This window comes from Daphnia pulex, chromosome 9 (assembly GCF_021134715.1).
Source record: "Daphnia pulex isolate KAP4 chromosome 9, ASM2113471v1".
Classification (NCBI taxonomy): domain Eukaryota; kingdom Metazoa; phylum Arthropoda; class Branchiopoda; order Diplostraca; family Daphniidae; genus Daphnia; species Daphnia pulex.
In genome coordinates this window covers 4,505,208-4,526,570 of record NC_060025.1, presented here as the reverse complement: position 1 = coordinate 4,526,570, position 21,363 = coordinate 4,505,208, and the positions used below count along the sequence as shown (strand labels likewise).

General features: G+C 38.9%; 2 long non-coding RNA genes and 2 other non-coding genes across 4 annotated transcripts; all 4 read left to right on the top strand.

The window, feature by feature from the left end:
- The first annotated feature begins 1,242 nt into the window (after window positions 1-1,242).
- Window positions 1,243-2,250, top strand: LOC124202488. Its single transcript, XR_006878184.1, has 3 exons — window positions 1,243-1,505; window positions 1,576-1,976; window positions 2,036-2,250. It is a non-coding gene; the product is annotated as an uncharacterized LOC124202488 (long non-coding RNA).
- A 206-nt stretch (window positions 2,251-2,456) lies between these two features.
- Window positions 2,457-3,297, top strand: LOC124202606. The gene is made up of 2 exons (XR_006878253.1): window positions 2,457-2,690; window positions 2,761-3,297. It is a non-coding gene; the product is annotated as an uncharacterized LOC124202606 (long non-coding RNA).
- Window positions 3,298-7,555: 4,258 nt separating this feature from the next.
- On the top strand, window positions 7,556-7,628 carry Trnak-uuu. The gene has a single exon. It is a non-coding gene; the product is annotated as a tRNA-Lys (tRNA).
- A 129-nt stretch (window positions 7,629-7,757) lies between these two features.
- Trnas-gcu lies at window positions 7,758-7,839 on the top strand. The gene has a single exon. It is a non-coding gene; the product is annotated as a tRNA-Ser (tRNA).
- The last annotated feature ends 13,524 nt before the right edge of the window (window positions 7,840-21,363 follow it).

The following is a 21,363-nucleotide window of genomic DNA, read 5'->3' as shown; positions in this document are numbered from 1 at the left end:
AAGATGGTCTTCCTCCGATTGATGCTTTGAAATGCATTGACGAAGCCAAAGACAATCTTCCATTTGGAACTCCTGGATATGCTGCAATGAAAATCTACTCTAGAAGTCGTATGAACTGGAGAAAAACGAGGGTCTCTAGACTCTCCGTGCTGTTTCAATCGTTTTGACTACTGACAACACAGAAGATCGTGTCGCAGCTTGAGCTCTAAACAAAGAACCCCTTTCAAGCGAAGAATTGACTTATTTTAAATTTGCTCCTCCAACCTCTTGTTCGGTGGAACGTTTTTTTTCCGTCTACAAAACGTTGTTGAACCCCAATAGGCAGAGTTTTGAGTTTCACAACATGAGGAAAGTATTTGTTGCACGGTGCAACGCTAAATTAATTTTCTTTTTGAGGCAGGCAGTTTAATACAATATATGATTTGAGCATATTTTTAACCACTTTTTGTCCCATATTTAAAATTTTAGACCACATAAAATACATTTTTTAGCACATATTTAGGGTTTTTAAGCATATATTTTCATTATTTATGTGTCATATTCTAGTGGTTTCAACCACATAAACTTCCTAGCCTTGCCAATAACATATGTAAATCTCAATTCACAAATCATAATTAAGATTAATTGATGTGTCAAACAATTACCTGTACCCAAAAAGTTCAAGTAGTGTTGCCAAAGTATAATGTGGCTCGGGTTACTTCTCGTTGAAATACAAGAGACATTCCTCTACTGAAAGCAACTCTTCTTCGAAACACCATTATAAAAACATCTAGCATTTAAAATGAAGTTACTATTCAGTACATGTTTTGTATGAGCAATGAAATTAGGCAGCAAATTCACCCACTGTCGTCGTTTTAATTTTAATGGTTGCATCTCTTACGTTCATTCGCTTCTGCATCAACTGGTTCAGCAAAATAGCAGCTGGTTCGTGTTTATCCAATTTCGAAGGACAAAGTGGATAAATTGAAATCATCACTGCATCATCCAACATGGTCTCCACGTTCGTACGGGCATGTCCGTACCAAAAAACAGTCGCATTTCTAGCCTTCTCATTGGCTCACAGGCTTCAGAGGGACGGGCAATTGTTTTTTTTTTGTTTTGTTTTTCTTTCTCGGTTTTTAATGGCCGCCTGCTTTCATTAAAAATGGATGGAAACGTCATTTTTTAAAAGGGGCCTACTGCTCGCGAGTTAAGAAGAAATGCACGCAGAAGAGAAACAACTAAAAAAAGAAAGGAAGATAAAGACAAAGACAAAGCCGTGAAAGCCCAGGGTGAACCCTCGTCAAGACCTCGTTGTTTGGGTGCTTTGCGTTCACCAGAAAAAAGTGAATCTACAAAAAGAAAGAAAACAGCTTAATCATTAGCTACAAAGAAACCTTGCATGGGTAATCCTAATAATAGTGTTAGTTCTCCTTCTGCAAATGTGTTTTCAACTGCATTGGAAAGTGATATTACCCAACTTGATGATAGGTTTGATGTTTCCCGTCAAGAAAAGCTTGCACAAAGTGAGTTTTAAGTTATCTGATTTGTTATCCCTCGTATTCTTTTTAAATTTGTTTTTATTCTTGTGCACAGGTGGTGAACAGTTGTTGAAAATGATTGTTGATGTAGCAACTATTTTTAATGATATTCCTCAAGCTGCTACCCAGAAAATGAAAACGCAAAGGGTGCTTCTTGGGCAGAAAGAATGGAAAACATGGATTCTTTGTGGGAGGGAGTCAGAGAATCTGTTCACATCAATTTTCTTTCAAAGCAGGCTTATCCATTGGTCATTCAGTGTGATAACTGCTCGCAGTCACTTTCTGGAGGGAGAGCTATCAGGTGTTTGACATTCAAAAAACATTATTGTGGGGACTGTGATTTTTCCTTTCATGCCCAGAAACCATTTCATAATCGATGGTTAGTTTCCAGCAATAGTTGGTACTCCTTGAAAACAATGGAATTTGTGGATTACACTGGGAAACTCGTAGAGAAAGGTACAACAGTATTTTCTCATCTTATTGCTTTTAAATTATTATTTATTATTTTGTTTCAGATGTTCCAGTCCCCTGTTTTGACTATGCAAGATTTTGAACGAGGTTATTTTCCTTGGCTTCTTGTAGAAGGTAAACTTGACATGTATATACATTGCGCAATATTGTATTAATGTGTAAATGTATTTCTTGTACGTTAAAGGTTCGTGGCGGGAAGAGATTTCTTTCTATGAAAGTAGGTTACAAGACAGTATTTTTGAATAAGTTTTCTTTTTAATGTCACCATCGTAAATCCATCTAGGCTTTAGAGTTTCCGATGATTTACCACTCTTTTTGGCTCAAGAGCATTTGAACAAAGTCTCTCTGGTTTGTCGTTGATTGACTGAGAAAATCGAAAGATCTACAAGTAACTATTTTTAAACTTAAATTTCGGTTGTTTCCTCTCAAATAACGCTCTTTAAACATCTATTAATGTAGGGAGAACAATTGCAGCCGATGGCGACTCATTTGAAAAGGTCAGGGAATCGATAAGTGTAGATGTTGACACTGTGGTGCGCAATAATGAGAATAACGAGAAACAAGATGAATATCAGGAGAGTTTGAAGACCATGAACAAAGCAAGTGAAATATTACTTGGCTTTATTAACAACCGCTCAGCATTAACTCTCACCCATGCTGACGTGTTAGTAGGAATCTTCCCTTGGAATAAGCCAGAAAGTATAACAAACACAAATCCTGACATTCGTGCATTTATTTTGACTTCATCAATTTTATTTTCAATCTCAAGTTAGTTTCATGGAGAAATTCAATATTGTTGACACATGGAAGCTCTGGCAGCGGTCCCAGGAGGAAAAAGTGCAGTCGGAAAAAGAAATGACGCAATTTATGAAATCGTTGTACGACATGCGAATCAAATAGCAAGAGGATCGACAGATGTATCTTCAAGCTTTGTCTGGATCATCATTGCAACAACTTGAATTACAGTCAAAAGCCAATATTGTCTTATTGAAGATTAATCGTCTTGCTAATACTTTGGAGAATGCCATTTCCTCTTTCAGAAGAGAGTCTAGCTTATCTGTAATAATCGATGCCTGTGCGGATCTTGAAAATGACAAAGAATCAGTAATTCAATACAATGAGTTAGAAGAAGAAGACGACGAATCTGATTATGAGTCTTCATCAGTAGATGAGGACGATTAATTTTGTATGTTGTCATTGTAAACCCAATAAATTACTTGAAGAGTCATTTTTTTGTTATTTCTATATATTTGGATAATTTGTAAAATACAAATCTTCATGAGGTGCACAATACACTAAATATCAAACTATTGCTGATGATTATTCACTACGAAGTTTAATGACTTCGGTTTATAATAATTTAAATTCTCGCGCTGGTGAAGGTGTTGGTATTTAAGGAGACAAGACTTATCCGGGCGAATGGATGGAAAATTCATTTTCGCATAAGGCACCTATAGTTTTAAGCGATATAGACTAGTTTTCAGCCGAAAGAAATGTGTTTTATTTTATGACAGTAATTTACTCCCTTGTACGGAACTGTCTATTTTTGTAAATGATTTATTTGAAGCTATAATACATCTAAAAATGCGTAAAACATCGCGAAATTTGATAGTTCTTAAGGAGATCTATCTAAATATATAATATTTATTTAAAAAATGTAAAAAGTATAAGTTTCTCACACAAAAGTTCCTCCTCTTCTGTCTACAGAGTCGCCTACAGAACTGGGTCGCTATAAAAGTATTAGTAAAAAATCAGTTTTAAGGGGATTTCGATATTATTGACATTTTTAAATAAATTTTATATGAATAGATAGATCTCATCAAGAGCTATCGAATTATGTAAAGTTTTAGGCTTTTTGAGATATATTTAAGCTGTAAATAAATTTTTGAAAAAGACAGTTCCGTACTAGTGAGTAATTTACTACCATAACTTAAAATTTTAATTTACAACTTATGAAATTGATTTACCCATTATATATTCACAGAAAAATACGTATCCGATTAAGAGCTTTCATAGGATATAAATTTCAATTGAATCAAAGCTGTTAAAACTTTGAACCCAACTGATTTGATGCCAGAAGTTGAAGCCGGTTTCTTGAACGCAAATATATTAATTTCTGGTGTATCAGGCTGATCGGAACCTTCGCTTTCATTCATTTTTAAATAAATTAAAACAATAACCTAATCTCGCCTAATCTCTTTTTGCAGTGCAGGAAATTAATATCCGATGCAGACGAATGTAAAACAAATCTGTGTTAAGTAGACCAAGACACGTGTTATAAACGTGAATAAACAAATATTTCACAGTTGATTCTGGAAAAATTATTATATGTTTGCGATGCAATGAAATAAAGTTAATGTAAGCTGGCTACAATCGTAAAAATGAAAATTAAACTGTGTAAGAGTTTACGCCGCTACTGCCTAGTGCCTAGTGCCTACAGCACAATAACCTTTACAACAATACGTCAATACCTAAGTTGAAATACCCTAAAATGGATGGTGGATGTTTATGCTTTGCCAAAAGGACATCAATAACAGCACTTGGATGCATTAAATAGTTGACACCGAGTATGAAATAGTGACATAATAGTACACTTGCACGCAAAAAAGCTTTTCCGAAGACATTTTATTTAATGGCAATCAGCACATCGAAAGAAGCGGCTCAAAACTCCGACAAAAATGTAATGGTACTTAAATGTGGATATTAACAGACAAGACGATATGAAATGAAGCACCCTGCAGTTTCACTAGGTCGAATTATTTCCACAACCTGTAAGGTAACTTTTTCTGTAATGGTAGAATTCATTAAATTTGTCGTTTCTTTGTACAAACCTCACTTGTACGTGTTTTTCAAGGCACGATATTCAGTGCTTAGCTTAACCTTAATTGCATTTCTAACGGGACAGTTTTTTTTCTGGAAGAACGTCGCCGTAAATCTCTTCCCAAGTATTCTTAACAAACCTTGGAACAAATTTGAACCATATTTAATAAGACACGCCATTGAACAAGTAGATTAAAAGATTAAAGTCAATGCTTACGAATAATATCATCCAGGTCATTTTTGGGAAGACCTGGCTTGACCGTCTGATTTGGATGGGTAGACATTTTTTTCTTGGCAGCAACAACCAACACTTCTTCCAGCTCCGATTTCTCGATTTCCACAGTCGATGCGTGTAGTAAAGGAACCTTGAAATTTACATGAATGAAAATAGGAAAATAAATGTTTGACAACTATCTTACCAATAAATGACTTGTTCTTGGTCTCTTAGCATTCACTTTATTGTAATCTGCAATCTTCTTTTCCATATCGTAAATTTTTCTGTAAAGGGACCTGTTTTCAATCTCCAACACTTGAATTCTTCTTCAAAGAAATGCAACCTGAAAAATCAAACAAACATATATAATCAAATCATGTCACTGTTTGTAATAGGTTACTTCATTGTCTTCGAAATCTTCACTCGTCTAATTTGAAGAACATGAGTTGGCAAAACCATCGGCCAATGATGAGCCTTCTTCATCCGAGACTTTATATCAAGAGGGAGAGGGTAGATTATTAATCACTATTAAAAAACATAACACGCGGACATAACAATCTATTACCTGTTGCATTAAACATATCAGGGGACATTGGGAAATACTCTTTGCATAATTTCAGACGGGATTTTGAAGCACTTTGTTGTGGAGTACATTCCATGAGAGGAGATTAAATTTGAGGTGAGAATTGCAATTTGAGAATTGCAATTTGAGAATTGTAATGTGAGAATTGAAATTTGAGAATTGAAATGTGAGAATTTGAATTTGAATTTAAATTGTAATTATCATAAATTTCTAGTATTTTGACACCTGACAGTTGCTCTTGAATAAACAGGAATGATACTAAAAAGCAACTGTGTGTGCCAGAGCGAAGCGGCCATTAAAAACCGAGAAAGAAAACAAAACAAAAAAACAATTGCCCGTCACTCTGAAGCCTGTGAGCCAATGAGAAGGCTAGAAATGCGACGGTTTTTTGGTACGGACATGCCCGTACGTACGTGGAGACCATGTTGGCATCATCGGTATGTATGGGCATACATGGCATCCATCCGTATCTGCCGACCTAGAGATCTACGATGGAAAGGCCCTCAACTGGTTTTCATGGATCGACGTGTTTAAGGTGCTCGTTCATGACACAACAAAATCTCCCTGTGAGAAGCTCGCGCTTTTGACGCGGTATTTACATGGTGACTTGTCTTGATGTCATCTACAGCCTAGGAGGAGGAGAATCCGCCTACGTGGAAGCACTGGTCCGACTCAAGCAAACTTTTCGACGCCAGGACGTCATGCGTGCTGCACACATTACTGTCATCGTTCAAGAGATTTGCAGAATGAATCCGTACACAATTCTTCCATCTCAACAAAATAGGCGAGTATTCGGCAGCAGACTTAATCGAAAGAGTTTTTCAAAGGTAGTCACTACATGATTGGATCACCTGGAATGAAGGCAATTGGGGTCAATTGGAACATCGCAGACTTAATGACTTCGACAGCTGGCTTTGTCAACGCGCCTCAGCCTATCAAAACGCGCACAGTATTGCAGCAGAACTGACAGAGGCAACCACGAAGACAGTTAGCTTCAATCAGCGACGTTCCGCCCGAACTAATCAAGACGAACACTTGGGATTCCAGTACGCAACACCTAACGTTCTGCTTCAAATGTGAAGGAGACCACCGTTTGACGGACTGCTACCAGTTTAAGGAGCTGTCCATTGGGGAGAGAGTGACCTTTTGTGTTCGTCACCGTTCATTCTGCTTCTTCTGTTTCAGCTCGAGACAATCGGTCCAGAATTGTGCAAGTAAGAAGTCGTGCAAGCAGAAGGACTACCATTATTCCCATAATGAACTTCTTCAAGACTTCGCAAAGCTTCCAATGACGAAGGTGAAGCTGGTCGACAACGATTATGATGCGTCTTGAAATTAAATCCGCCAACGGCAGATCGTCTGTTCAAGTTAATCTGTTTATTGATGAAGGGAGTGATTCTACTCTCATATCCAGCTCTTGTGCGTAAAGATTGAAGCTGTGCGGAGATTAAAAATAGACGGCGTCGGTGGGGAAATTCGGCGACAAGCGTCGAAGAGAGTTAAGTTCATGCTGCGTTCAGAGTTTGAAGAGCTGCTTCCAATTGAGGCGTCAACGATGAAGAAAGTGGCTAATCGGGCTGCCGTCGTCGACTGCGTTGCTTCGACTGCCTTACAGTTGTAGGATATTTAACAAGATTCTATGACGTTATGATTAGCATTTCCGAACCAACTGTCTTCCTTGAAACGCAAGTAAATCCAGCTTGCCAGGAGTCGAACCTGGAATCTCCTGATCCGTAGTCAGGCGCGTTATCCATTGCGCCACAAACCCACGTTAAACGACGAACATTACTAAATTTAATAAATAACTATTTGTTTTGGACAGAAAGTGATCAGGTTTGAATCGTGTCTTTACTAGTGAAGTCATGTTTTTGAGCCTTTAATATGAATTGGATTTATTATTACTGTTCATACGATTTTCAGTGAATTGTTGATAAGGAGAATAAAACAGCCCGGTTAGCTCAGATGGTAGAGCGCGGGACTTTTAATCCTGAGGTCGAGGGTTCAAGTCCCTCATCGGGCGTGAAACGTAGGTTGTGTACTAGATATGTGGTTATGTTCGATACGGTATAATTATCCTGTAATTAGATGGAGCAGATAAACTGAGATAATCTGACTTTACATGATAAACGTTAACAGGGAAAAAATTTCCGAAGAGTTGACCGAGCGGTTAAGGTGATGGACTGCTAATCCATTGTTCATTGCACGCATGGGTTCGAATCCCATCCTCTTCGAAAGGAGTAGTTAGGGATATTGGCAACGGTAACGCACTCCAATTGCTATGCATAATCAGGGGTTTCGGCATATCAATGTAGAAACTTAGTGTTCAAGCCACGGTAGGATATTTATCAAGGTTCTATGGTGTAATGGTTAGCACTTCAGACTCTGACTCTGACAATCTGAGTTCAAATCTCAGGAGCACCTCTTTTAACAGATAGCGAGATCGTTGCAACAAAGGCCACTCAAGACTTTTTCCCACAGTGCAACCCTTTCTTTTAGAGTTTATGCATTGCGTTGCTGATGGATTAGGGTACTTGGTTATGATGAGTTTTTCTACAACAGTACATTATTACGCCAGGCTGTCGGAAGGTGCTGTACATGTTCGTGGCAAATCGTTATTTCTTCAAGTCATCGCCATTGCCACTTCAAAGTATGTCTGTTTGCATCCATCCCCAAATACATCCGAAGGACACTATATCTTGCAAACAGCCTACAATTAGATAACAACAATTTCGTAGTGGCGAGCACAACCCCATCGAAGTAAAAACCATAATCGACGTAAACACAGCAACCCTTTCTATCGTTTTCAAAACGAAGCACAGTTTAGTAGTTTGCTCCGTCTAAAGTCTGACTTGAATTTTTACAAGAGGTAAAATGACATAAATGCCCCGAGTGAGGTTCGAACTCACGAACTCGAGATTATGAGACTCGCGCGCTGCCTACGAATAGAGAAGAAAGGGAAGAGAATAGGGGAGAACAAAGGGGTCCGGCGGTTTTCCCTCTTCTATTCTTCCCCCGGGCTAGGATTTCGTCCCTGCGCCACCAAAATTAATCGGAATTGTTTTTTAAAAAATCGGGAAAAATCAGAGTTTCATTAGAAAAATTTGAAACTTTGTCCAAATGTAGACGACTATGTCGTCTACCGTTGGTAAAAGTTTCAAGTAAAAATTGATTAATTTTAATTTTTTATGATTTTTTAACTAGCATACACTTTAGCTTGGAAACATATGGCGAGCGCGCCGATGTTTCCAAACTTTATGTCTAGCTTTTTGGGGATAAAGTTCAATTTACTAAAATCTGAAAAAAATCATGGTGAAAGAAAATTCTTTCCTCACCAAGAAGATTTTTTAAAATTTGCTTTGCGATAACTCAAACGTGAGTTAAAGCGAAAAAAGGGAGACACATTGGCCCGTAAGCCGCCATGTTAGAAGCGCGGAAACACTCGCCGTGTTTCCAAACTTTGTGAGGGTACTGTATATAGTGTCATAAAAGATAAAAGTACGCCTAAAGTTAATATAGCGAAAAGGGAAAGGGAATAGTAAAAAGGGAAAGGGATTGGGCGAGTTGGCGGCAGAGATGGGGCGAGTTGGCGGCAGATTCAAATGGTAGCAGCCTCCTCTGGTATGAGATGGAGAATAGCGGAAGCGACATCTAGTAGTCGACGTTAGAAATTGTCTTGTAGAAAGGGAAAGTAACAAGGGAAAGGGTTGGGGCAAGTTGGCGGCAAAGATGGGGCGAGTTGGCGGCAGATTCAAATGGTAGCAGCCTCCTCTGGTATGAGATGAAGTATAGCGAAAGCGACATCTAGTAGTCGAAGTTAGAGATTGTCTTGTAGAAAGGGAAAGTAACAGAAAACGGGAGTCGACCGAGCGTTCTGTTACATCGCTCCCGGCCCTATGAGATTACGTCACGGAATCTAAACAGCAGACGGATCGTATTTGGAATGATTCTGATCATCATCCAAATAGTAAGATCCTTTGAAGTGGTCAAATTTTTCTCTTAAATATTGCAGCAGTCTCGAGGCTCCACAACAATTTGTAGCGATGCAAATGGCCACGCCGAAAATAAGGGCACAAATTAGAGTGACGAATCGTCACTCTAATTTGTGCCCTTATTATCGTCACTCTAATTATTGTGCCTTCTTATCGTCAGACGATAAGAAGGAAGAGACGGAAATTCCCAAAAGCTGTGTTGGTTTTTTCAATCGCCGTAACAATGATGTTGGATGCACCAATGGTAGTATCTTGTGTTGTGGTAGTATCTGTTTGTGTATCTTGTTTTGCAGAATGTTCGTTAATTGAGACCGTCAGGTCGGCTATGATATCCATTGGGCTGGTCTGTGAGTCAGCATACGCAGGATTTGAACGTTGATGATATTCGAAGAAAGTAACATCAGTATAGCGAAAAGCGTCTGCCAAATCACGTTGAGGAACGACGAGAGAAGTCTCAACCGGCTCCCAAGTATTATTGCGGAAGACGTGGAGACGATCATTAAAATTCACGGTCCCGCTAGTCCAATAGCAGGGAGTGAAATTTGTCAGTTCCCATCCGGTCCGGCTGACAGTGAAATTTTTGTAGCGAGGCTGTGCGCCACAAATAGTGATTTCAGAAGTAAAGTTGACAGGAATGGGTGTGCACTGAATAGCCGAGACACTATTTCCAGCAGCTGTTAATTTAATGCATTCACGTAGGCCGAGTTGTGATGCGGCCAACCATCCATTATATTGTGCTGTTGATACAGCTTGCGCATGTTTTATGCGGCGTTGCTCACATTGTACACTTTGGATGATACGAATTAATTCGTTTTCGTGACGAACAGCTGAGTCGGTTAAGAATTGAATTGCAAAATTTTGATGGTCGTTCATGAGTTCTGCGTTTATCCAATAGTTCTTTGAAGAATAATATGTCGGCTTTGGTGGTGCGGTTGGGGCTGGGCCAATCAACGATTTAATGATAAACAGATGAGCGTTGCTTACTACCGTCCAAGTGGGAATTGTCTTGTCGCATTTCACATTCTGACACCGGGGGAGTAGTTGCACATGAAAGTCTAATTGGTTTTCATTGTCTTGAAGGATCCAGGTGCCCTTGGTAGATGATTCATACCAGCTTCCAACACCTTTCTCCAGTTCACGTAAAACAATATCTGTTGGTTTAGCGTACGTGTCAATCCAAAATAAGGTCATATGGTTGTGTGAAATAAATCGTTGAGTAATGTTGGCTTTGCCAAGTGGGGTGATAATAAAATCGCTTTCGTCTTCGTGAGCGATACTTATTTCTTCGAACAGACAATTCACTTTTTCGACTGTCACTGTCCGGAGCCAATATCCAACAGCTTCGGGCTCCTCGATGTAAGTCCATTTGTTGTCGGATTTGATCATTGGGTCATCTCCGCATCGCAGAGATTGTCTCATGATGTCGCATTGAATCTGGGAAGTGTCCAATGCAATGCGTTCAAGAACAACAATTATTTGTCCGAAAAAATCTTTTGTGACGTGTTTAGTATTTCGCCAACGCGAACATAAAAATCCAGGAAAATTGTAGGCTGCTTTCCGGTCAGTCATGACCTGGTAGTTCACCCGTGTTTTTCCTATTTTTGTGGCCGGCTCGCAAATGCCGTCGGAAAAGGTCAGTAGGCCTATTCCTGTCGGTTTGGAGCAGTCACAAATAGTTGTCTCGAAACTATGAGCTGTCGAGACGACCAGGCTGATGAAGATGAAGAGCAGCATTATCTGGAAGTATTTGTATACATGTACATGAAATATATGGTACAAGATTCCTTCTGTAACGTCCTTCGGTAATTTTTTTAAACGTTAAAGAGACAGAAAATCAAGGTTATAGTAGATTAATATATACTATAACGTTTGGAAAATTCTGTTTCCCTTTTTTATCTTCCATAATTGATTCTTTATAACTAATTGAAAAATAATCTGTAATATTATGAGTGGTGCGAATTATGAATGGCGGAGGATTCGCCCCGCCACCCCACGTCGCACTTCATGTTTAGATTAAGTTATAGCAATATTTATTACTATAGTAACATGGAATTAGAAAAATTATTAGTTACATATTAACTACAAAGAAATGGATGTGCTCTTATAGCAGTTAGATTAAACCACCGCTGAAAAAATCTTTATAATTAAGGCATATAACCTAAGTGTTTTACGACCGGTTCCGAAATCGATACCGATGGTAGCGTCGCTAGCGATATTACCATTGCTTTACTTCGACTTTTGTTACATTATTTGGTGTACTCACCAACCGGGCCAAGCATTCCCTTATATAAAAATGTCAATGTTGGTCTAATGGTTAGCAACTCGGGCTGCCACTCGTATTGTTTAGGGTTAGAATCTCGATCTCGAAAAATAAATTTGTAATTTTTGAAAAATTACACTTAAAAAGCTTTCGGAGGTAAATGGAAGTGGAAGATCGGTGGTAACTCTTCACGACCACCAGAAGATCTGGATGACTGTGAAGAGGACAAGGGAAGAAGTGAGAGATGACCCAGAGCTTCAAAATGAGTATAATCAAACATTTTTAAATGTTCCTCAACTTCTTGGTTGATGACTAACTGTTAAAAAAAGGAGGAATAGAAATTTTACTTGATCAAAAAATTTATTAAAATCAAGACAAAAAACAGTAAAGAAAAAGAGGTGATAATAAAACAAAATATTTAAAAAAGTAATAATGGGAAAATACAAAGTAAAAAGAAGAATAAAGACGAAATCGAAATCGAACATAAAAACAAAATCAAATAATAAATACTCTCCACTCCCGTAGCAGAAAACTTGTCTTGCTAGGGAAGATCCAAACTTTTTTTTGTTTTTGTTTACACTGCTGAGCATGCACTGACAGTTGGAAGGTTACGCAAAAAAAGCGAATTCACTGCCTAGGATTCGGCAACCAGCTAGGTAACAAGTACGCAAATTAAATTTTTAAAACAGTAATGAAAACAAATGAAAACCCCGTTACGCCATGTATCAAATTTTGACAGAATTATGTACAAATTTGGTGACGATTGGTCATTCAGGGAAGAAACGTATAAAGGAACACTAAATAGACATTAAACCCTCTGAATTTCACTACTAGCTACTACTACCCTACCCCCTATACCCCACACCCTATATTGTTAAGGACCTTCGTATATAAATATACCTCAGGGATTAAATATAATAAATCTATGCTTAACATATGTAGCATAAACAAATGTATTTTAAGTATAGAAATAAGTAAAAAAGTAAGTTAATAATAAATAAGAGGAAGGGGAAAAAGAGAGAGACGGCGAAAAAGAGAGAGGCGGCGAAACGAACAAGGCGACAAGAAACGGACATATTTCATCATAGGGAAAAAGTGAGAGGTATAATTAACACTATGTGGAGGGCATCTGGCTGTTTCCTTTCCCCTAAAAATTTTTTCACCAAAATACGGAGGAGAAAAATAGAGAAGGTAGAAAGGCGAAGTGTCTGGGGAGTTGAACATTTTTTACCGCGAACTTATCGGTGGAAGGGAGGGTGAAGGAAGTAAACAATAGAACGATGGGACATATCGAATTCAGTAGCTTTTCAGCTTTCGACGAGCGGAGGAGTGTGCCGAGAGATGTGGAAAAAGGTGCATATGCATATATATATATCCGCCCAAAAGATTACAAAGGGGAAAATGTTTCCAAGTTCATTGACGGGATTTGTGTGAAATAGATATGTGAATATATGTGATTGCATGGATAGTAGGGTTTTTTTGTGACAGGTATCGTTATGCATTTGTTTGTAAATGTCAAGAATGCATTTATATTTTTTTGTTGCTATACTTATTTTTTTTTCTTTTCTCCTTTTTTGTTATGATCAATACCATTTTGTTTTGTTTTGTTTTGTTTGTTTTTTTGTTTTTTCTTTAATAATTTTTTTTTTCTACTGTTTCCTTTTTTGTTTGTTTGTTTGTTTTGTTTTCTTTTTTTTATAATTGAAGGTTTAAAACATGTATGCATATAAAGAACAGTTTTTTTTTCATTTATTTCATACTAGTATTTTTTTTCAATAAACAGTACAAAATGTAGTGATTTCTTTAGTAGTGCTCCTCTCCATAACGAGCATTGACGTCCCACACCTTTTGGAAGTATCGTACGCGCAGATCCTCCTGGTCGATCACGTATCGTTGCAGCAGTTCGAGCTGCTCCAGTGCGAGGGCTGGGCAGTCCAATACTGATGGCCGCAATCGGTTTTGATTGGCCGTCAGGACGGGACGCGGAGCCGGGGCAGCGGCGGCCAATTGCTCCAAGGGTGTTTGTCCGGCGGTTGCAGCGGGTCTTGGTACCAGCGGCCGGACGGAAGGGGATACCGCCATCACTCTGCCGTTAGATTGAACGACAGAGGTGCGGGAAGGACGCGGGGTCGGCAGATTTTCTGTGTCCAATGGGTAGACGGCGTTTTGTTGTCGGGGTAGAGGCCATAAGACAACACGGCCAACCACTGGTGGGGGGTTGGGGTCGAATTCCTCGTTGGTGGAGTCGGTTGTAAGGAGAAGTCTGCCTCGACCAGCCATGATGACAGAAATGGGATGAATGGGAAGGTAAAGGAGCAATTGGGAGTAAATGTTTTTTTTTTTTTGTTGAAATGTTCTTTATTTTTTATTTTCGAATGATTTTTTTTTTTTTTTGTGGGTGGAGCCCAGTTAACACTTTTTTTTCTAGTGGCTGTGAATACCCGAAACTACAGGAGCAAACATTTTTTTTTTCTAGGGTTTGTTTTTTTTTGCTCAGATTTTTTTTTAAATTTAACGTTTGTGGGCAACCCAGTTGTCCATTGTGTTTAGACATTTTATGCTTAGGTAAGCGAGAAAACATAATAAAAAGATGACGGTAAACATTAGAAAATATTCGCCCTTGTCGCGAACTGGAGCCCGAACTGAGTCAACTTCCACCATGTCGGCTGTAGGAACCGGTGTGTTCCATTGGCGCCGGGAGTAGCGAGGATGAGCTGGTGGTTGAGGAGAGTATATGCGCCCGTCGACTCCTCCTGGCAGCTGCAGATCACGAATGTATTGAGAAACGCTTACTACATTTCTCCAGTTGACGTCGTCCATGCTGCTGTGGGTCAGTTCCGGGTGGCTGCCTGCGTCAATAAAAAGTTCGTCTAAGGTATCGTCCGATATAAGTTGGAGATCCAATGTCGATGCTCGGGATGCTATGCGGGACGGACTGTCTAACAGGAGTGTTTCGTCGTCCGTTTGGTCATCCATCACGATCGGTTCGGGAGTCGGTTGGTTTGTGAAAAGGATGTCGTTAGTAAATACGTCCTCCATCCTACCCCAGTCAGTGGCAGAGAAATAGATGCGGTGGTTTGGAAGTGTCATGTTACTGTTTTGACGGATGAAGTGGGAATGGTAGAGAAGTATATTTTTTCTGATGCTTATATACTTCTTTTTAAGTTTTTGCATGTGCAATTTATTAATTTTGCACCATTTCCGGGTCACTTGTCGATTGGGAAAAAAAATGTTGAACTGGCACAATGCTCACGGTGGCCGTTTCAGAATACACCGTTTTTCTTATCGCTCAAAGTTAACGGCGGGAGTATATAGTCACAGCTGGCACAATTGTCTTCGAGAAAAACACATTTTTTTTTCTGCACTTTGATTTCCGTCGGCTAGGATTTGCGCGCAATATACGATTTCGACATTTGATTCCGCCTTTCATGCGTGCCTGTAGAATTTTTCTTATCGTTACCGAAATTTTTGTTTTGTTTTGTGCACGTATATATTTTTCAAAATTTTAGTTTCACTTTTATTTATTATTTTTATTGTTGGTGTAGGCTAAAGACATCTGGTCTCGCGCTGAATGTAAATTGCTTGATTGTGTTTTTTTTTCACTTCATACTTTCAAAGTATGCATATTGATTTAAATTTTTTGTGGAGGAAATATACTGAACACATCTTTCTAATAAACTTTTTTTTCTAAACTTCCGCAATTAAACGCGATTTCGGCTTGATAGCCGACCTCGGTCGTAAACGCGGACGTTCAATAGGGTTTGGAATATTTTCGTTATTCTTAATAATTGTGACGATGGGAGATAAGGGACGGGGGTGAGGTATGTTTACGGGTGGGTTATCAAATTCTATTTCGTCCTGATTGAAAAGAGGAATATCTACGTCGTCGTTTAGCTCGACTGAAATATCATTACTAGGTATATTAATTACAGGGGGATTGAAATCAAGAGCAGGTTCAGTCTCTACTGGATCAACAGAATTATTTTCCTCAATACTTTCAATATCAGATTCATCATGGGAATCCCAATCAGTCTGAGTTGCTATTTGTTTACGAAAACGTTCTCTCGGTTCGACTGTTGACTCCATGTCAGGCATGGGTTCATCAGTCCATAACATCGTTTCGAACAAAGGTTTAAGTCTATTGCTATGCGCAAGTATAATTTGAAATGAACTATCAGCTATTTCGACTGTATGATTATTATTTACTTTGATAACTCTATACGGGCCCTTAAACTTGGAAGTAAATTTTTTATTATCGCCTTTTTTTACTTCCCTTATATCTAGTAAAACTCTATCGCCCGGTTTGTAATTATGAAGTAAAGCCCGTTTATTGTACTGCTCTCTTTGTCGTTCCCGCGCTTTTAAATTATATTCATGCGCCCTTTGAAAACTGTAGCGGAGTCTTTCCAAAAGGGAATCGACGTAATTAGAGGAGGGGACTGGTTCTGGGACCGCCCCTAAAATTTTATTAATGGGGAAGTTGACATCGCGACCAAAACACATGTAATACGGGCTCTCATTTGTAGAAGAATGTATTGATGAACGGTATGCAAAGCATACTTCACCCAACACATCCTCCCAATTTTCATGCTGCCCGTCAACTAATTCTTTTCGTAACATTGTCGTCATAGTACGATTAAAACGCTCGGTTTCCCCATTACTAGCTGGGTTATAAGATGTAGTAAAACGTTGTTCAATATTTAACTTTTGACAAAAATATTTCATTAATTTAGAAGTGAAATTTGGGCCTCGATCGGATACAAGCGCCAGAGGCGGTCCGTGCATTAAAACAATATTTTTATATATACATTCCGCAGTTGTGCGAGCCGTTTGATCAGGCAAAGCGACTGCCGTCACGAATTTAGTAAAATAATCAGTCATTACACATATACAGTTATTGCCGTTTGGCGAGATGGGGGAAATTGGGCCTAAAAAGTCTATACCAATTATCTGAAATGGAGCTTTAGCTAGCTCGTGAGGAAAAAGATAAGCTCGCAGCTTAGATTTTGAGTTGGCTATACACGTTTCGCAAGTTCTACAATATTCTTTTACATCAGGCAAAATTGTCGGCCAATAATAACTAGTTTTAATTTTTAAATAAGTGCGTAAAAATGCTAGATGACCTCCTGAAAGTGGGCTATCATGCATTTCTTTTAAAATAGTAGGCCTAAGAATGAGGGGAAGAACGACCTGTTGGCAAGGAATATTTCGCCTACTTTTTTCCGTCGGCTCATCGATCCGATAGAGTATGCGATTTTTTACAAAATATAGCTCAATTTCTTTCGCCCATATAGGCCGTTTCTTGTCGTCTTTTTCCGAGAGAAATCCATTCTCAAGATAATTATTTATTGCTTGACAAAGAGGGTCAGCTGCTTGGCTAGCCCAAATATCAATTTCTGAATTTTCTTTTCGAACATGAGAAACGCGAAGGCGTGAAAGGCAATCCGCATTTTGGTGAATACGGCCAGGCCTATACTTTATTTTGTAATTAGTGCCCGCAAGCAAAATAGCCCATCTTCCCAATCTCCCATTATTTTCTTTTTGATTTTCTAGCCACTGCAAGGGTCGATGGTCACTAATGACGGTAAAAGGTTTGTCAAGCAGGTAGTGACGAAAATGTTTAATAGAAAATACGACGGCTAAAGCTTCTTTTTCTACTGTAGCATATTTTTTATCCGACGGCTTTAGCTGTCTACTAGCATAAGCGATCGGTTTCTCAACGCCATCTTGTATTTGTGAAAGAACTGAGCCGATTCCATAATCGCATACATCAGTAAATAATAGAAATTCAAGGTTGAAATCAGGATATGCCAAAACGGGAGGCGTGACGAGACAAGTACGCAGCGTGTCAAACGCCTTTTGGTCAATATCCTCCCAAATAAAAGAATTTTTTAACGCATCTTTATGGGTTTTTGCCGTTAAAGGTTGTGCTATTGTGCCAAAATTTGGAATAAAGCGCCTATAATAACCAGCAAGCCCTAAAAACGATCGTACTTCGTCGGCTGATACCGGCGTTTTATAATTAGCTATCTTTTCTATTTTTTCTGGATCTGGGCCTATTCCATCTCGTGAAATAATGTGACCCAAATATTTAACAGATTTTTTTATAAATTGACATTTCTTTAATTTTAATTTTAATCCCGCATTTTGTATTAATGTAAAAACTTCTCTAATATCTTCAATATGGCTTTCGAACGTATCCGAGTAAATAATGCCGTCATCCAAATAGACTAAAGCTTTAACTCCCGAGACGTCTCTCAGAATATAATTCATTACTCTTTGAAAGGTTGCTGGCGCATTACAAAGCCCGAAAGGCATTCTAATAAATTCATAACGGTTGTTTTCTACGATAAAAGCAGTTTTTTCTTTCGACGGGTCATCTAACTCAATCTGCCAATACCCTGAGGCAAGGTCAAGTGTAGTGAAAAAATTTTTCCCATAAAGTCTATCCAACGTACTGTCGATGCGCGGAAGAGGAAAAGAATCTTTTTTGGTTAAGCTATTTAATTTACGATAATCCATGCAAAATCTAAGTTCTCCACTTTTATTTTCAACTAAAATAACTGGCGCCGCCCACGGAGAGGTGGAGTGTTGAATAACATTCGTAGCCATCATTTCTTTAATTTGTCTCTCTAGCTCCTCCTTCTGTTTCCTCCCCGTCCGATAGGGACGAAGTCGAATAGGCCCTTTCCCTTGGGTGTCAATTGAATGTTTTATCAACCCAGTACTACCAAGTTCAGAATTTTCAGTCGCAAAAAGTTTCGGAAAATCGCGCAATAATTCAGCAATAGGTTCTTTAAATTCAGCATCTACATCTGGATCAGTCTTTGATTCTTTAATTTTAAGATCATTCTCTTGCTCGGCATCAGCTGATTGCCAGCTGGTGGAGACTTTCCCCACCATTAGACAAGAGAACTCGATAGTTCCAAGAATAAATTTCCTTGGCAATAGAATCGATCGATTATTTTTATTTTCCAGCTCTATGAGGTATTTCCCGTCTATACTAACATTATTAACGAAATTTTTGATACAAATTCCCTCCGGCAACTGTGCATTCGGAGAGAATAAAAAGATTGAGAGGGGAGCTATCACATCGGATTGCCCTTGAATCTCAGCCTCCACCACCTAAGAGGTGAGGGGGGCTATCCTAACATTTCCGACCGAGGTCATTAATGTCTCGAATATTTCTTTTTCAACAGATACACAAGCCCCTTGATTAACAATCAAATGATCCTCTGATTTATCGCGGGCTAAAAATATTGTCTTTGAGCGGCCATCGAACACAAATTCGTGATTAATGGCGGCATCCGACCGATTACACATAACTCAGAAATACCGTTCGTGACGATAAATTCCTGATTTAATACATGATTATCATATACGATTGGTAAAGTAATAACCCCTTTTGTTAATAAGGGCTTATTATTGATATCGAACAAATCGACATCTGATTCGGAGCAAATTAATTGTTGGGGCGACATCGCACCTGATTCAGAGCAATTAATTTGGTCCGAAACAATTTTATTGAATACATTTATGTGGAGCAGACTTCTTTCTGCGCCCATGTCAAACAAGGCTTTAAACGGATAATTAAAAATTTTCATAGAAATACGGGGTGCTGAATTTTTGCTGAAAGCGGTAACTTGTGCCATTAGTCTAGGTTTTTGGGGAAATTGTGGCCTAATTTCGACTGCCCTATTACAGTCGGCCCTTACGCGTTTCCCTTTGTCTGTAAAAACCCAGGCGGCGCCGGTCGAATAATATTTGGTCTATTCGGACATCCATTAGCCCTGTGGCCAGTATTCTTACAATAAAAGCAAACGTTTGCATCCAAGGCCTGCCGTTGATTACGGTAGCATGTTTCTATGTTATGATTTGTCAACCCGCAGTTTGTACATTTCATTCCACTTTGCTGTGGGCGAATTGGTTGCTGAAACGTTGGTTGGGGGGCTGAAAAGGACGGGGCAGTTGCTGAAACCGTTGATTCGTTTGCTGGGTTGGCTGCTGAATAGCCTGAGGGAAAGTGCGGAGAGGCTGCGGAAATTGCGGAACAGGGGGTTGGAGGGAAAAGTCTAACGGTGGAAAATTTGGATTTGGATAATGGGAAGGCTGACTGTCAAAAAGATATGTTTCCCTCCCGACGGGTTGTTGAAATCTAGTGTTTGGCCGTTGCTTATTAAAATTATTTCTGGGAGCGGAGGTTTGATGATTTTGCTGATTAGATTGCCCAACGCTATTCTGATTAAGAGAATTATTTGTTTCCATGATTGCTTGCATTAGGCCTCGAAGGTCAATGATCGATTCAGTTAATCGGTCCAATCGATTATCAACATTTGAATTTTGGGCCGAATTATTATATACATTTGCCTCAGCAGGCTTATTTCCCATTTTAAGACTGGTTGCAATGGCACAAATTGTTTCGTTTTGTTTTTCTATTGCCTGAACTATGAGAGAATCTTTCTGATCGTTAGCTGCTACTGCGTTGACAAATACTTTTTGGTCTTTGCTGTGCTGGTCTAACTGTACTCTTTTCGCATATTTCTGAATTACTGCTACAAGTTCCTCAAAAGAAAAGACTTTTTTGTAGCGTACAATATGTTGTAGCTCATGCTCTAGGCCTAAAAAACGTAGCTGAATCGCTTTTTCTTCCGCTGACTCAAGTTTGTTTGAAGGATAAGCGCGCTGATATATTGTTTTTAAATGAAACGCGTAGTTTAAAATATTTTCTTTAGGCTTTATTTGTATTTCATCGAATTTAGTCTGATATGTAATAAAATGATGTAATAGAATGATATGATATAGTCGGAATCTTCGTCGCCATGAAAGTTTTCTTGGAAATAGGATTTTATAATACTATATTCTTGGGTGCCACTTTCCATTATATTCTGTAATAGGTCGTATGCTTCTCCTGACATTTTAGTCGATAGCATATTGACTATATCTGCGTCATTCCAATTTGACATTGCGACTACGTTGTCAAATAATTTAATCCAACGATCAAAACAAACAGCTGGACTTCCAGTATAATTTTGAATCTGATTCAACATGGTCATAGCTCCTCTTCCTTTATGAGTATCCGAAAAATTTTGGCTTGGTCTATTGGGACTACTAGCTTTTTTGGGAGAAGGGCTTCTTATTGAAGAAGAATTATTATTGCCTTTTGGTTTGAGGCTTTTAATAGTGTCACGAGATGGCTGATATTCAACGAAGAAGGTTGATTCGTCGGTATCTGATGATTGTGTGTCAGACTCTCTTGGTCTATAATCATTACTTCCTCTACCTGCCCATCCGCTGGGATTTCTTTCGTCGCTTCTTCTTTCATAGTCTCCTTCCTTTCTAGCCCTACGGGGAGGTTCATCGACTGTTCGATGTTGCTCGAAAAAGCTGGGTTTTGGGCGAGTGGAATCGGCAGCCATTTTCTCCTGGTTATATTTCCCTTTATCGATTCTTTCTTTCCCCCCGTAACTTGTATTTTTGATACTAGTTTTACTGGGCTCTGTTGGTCT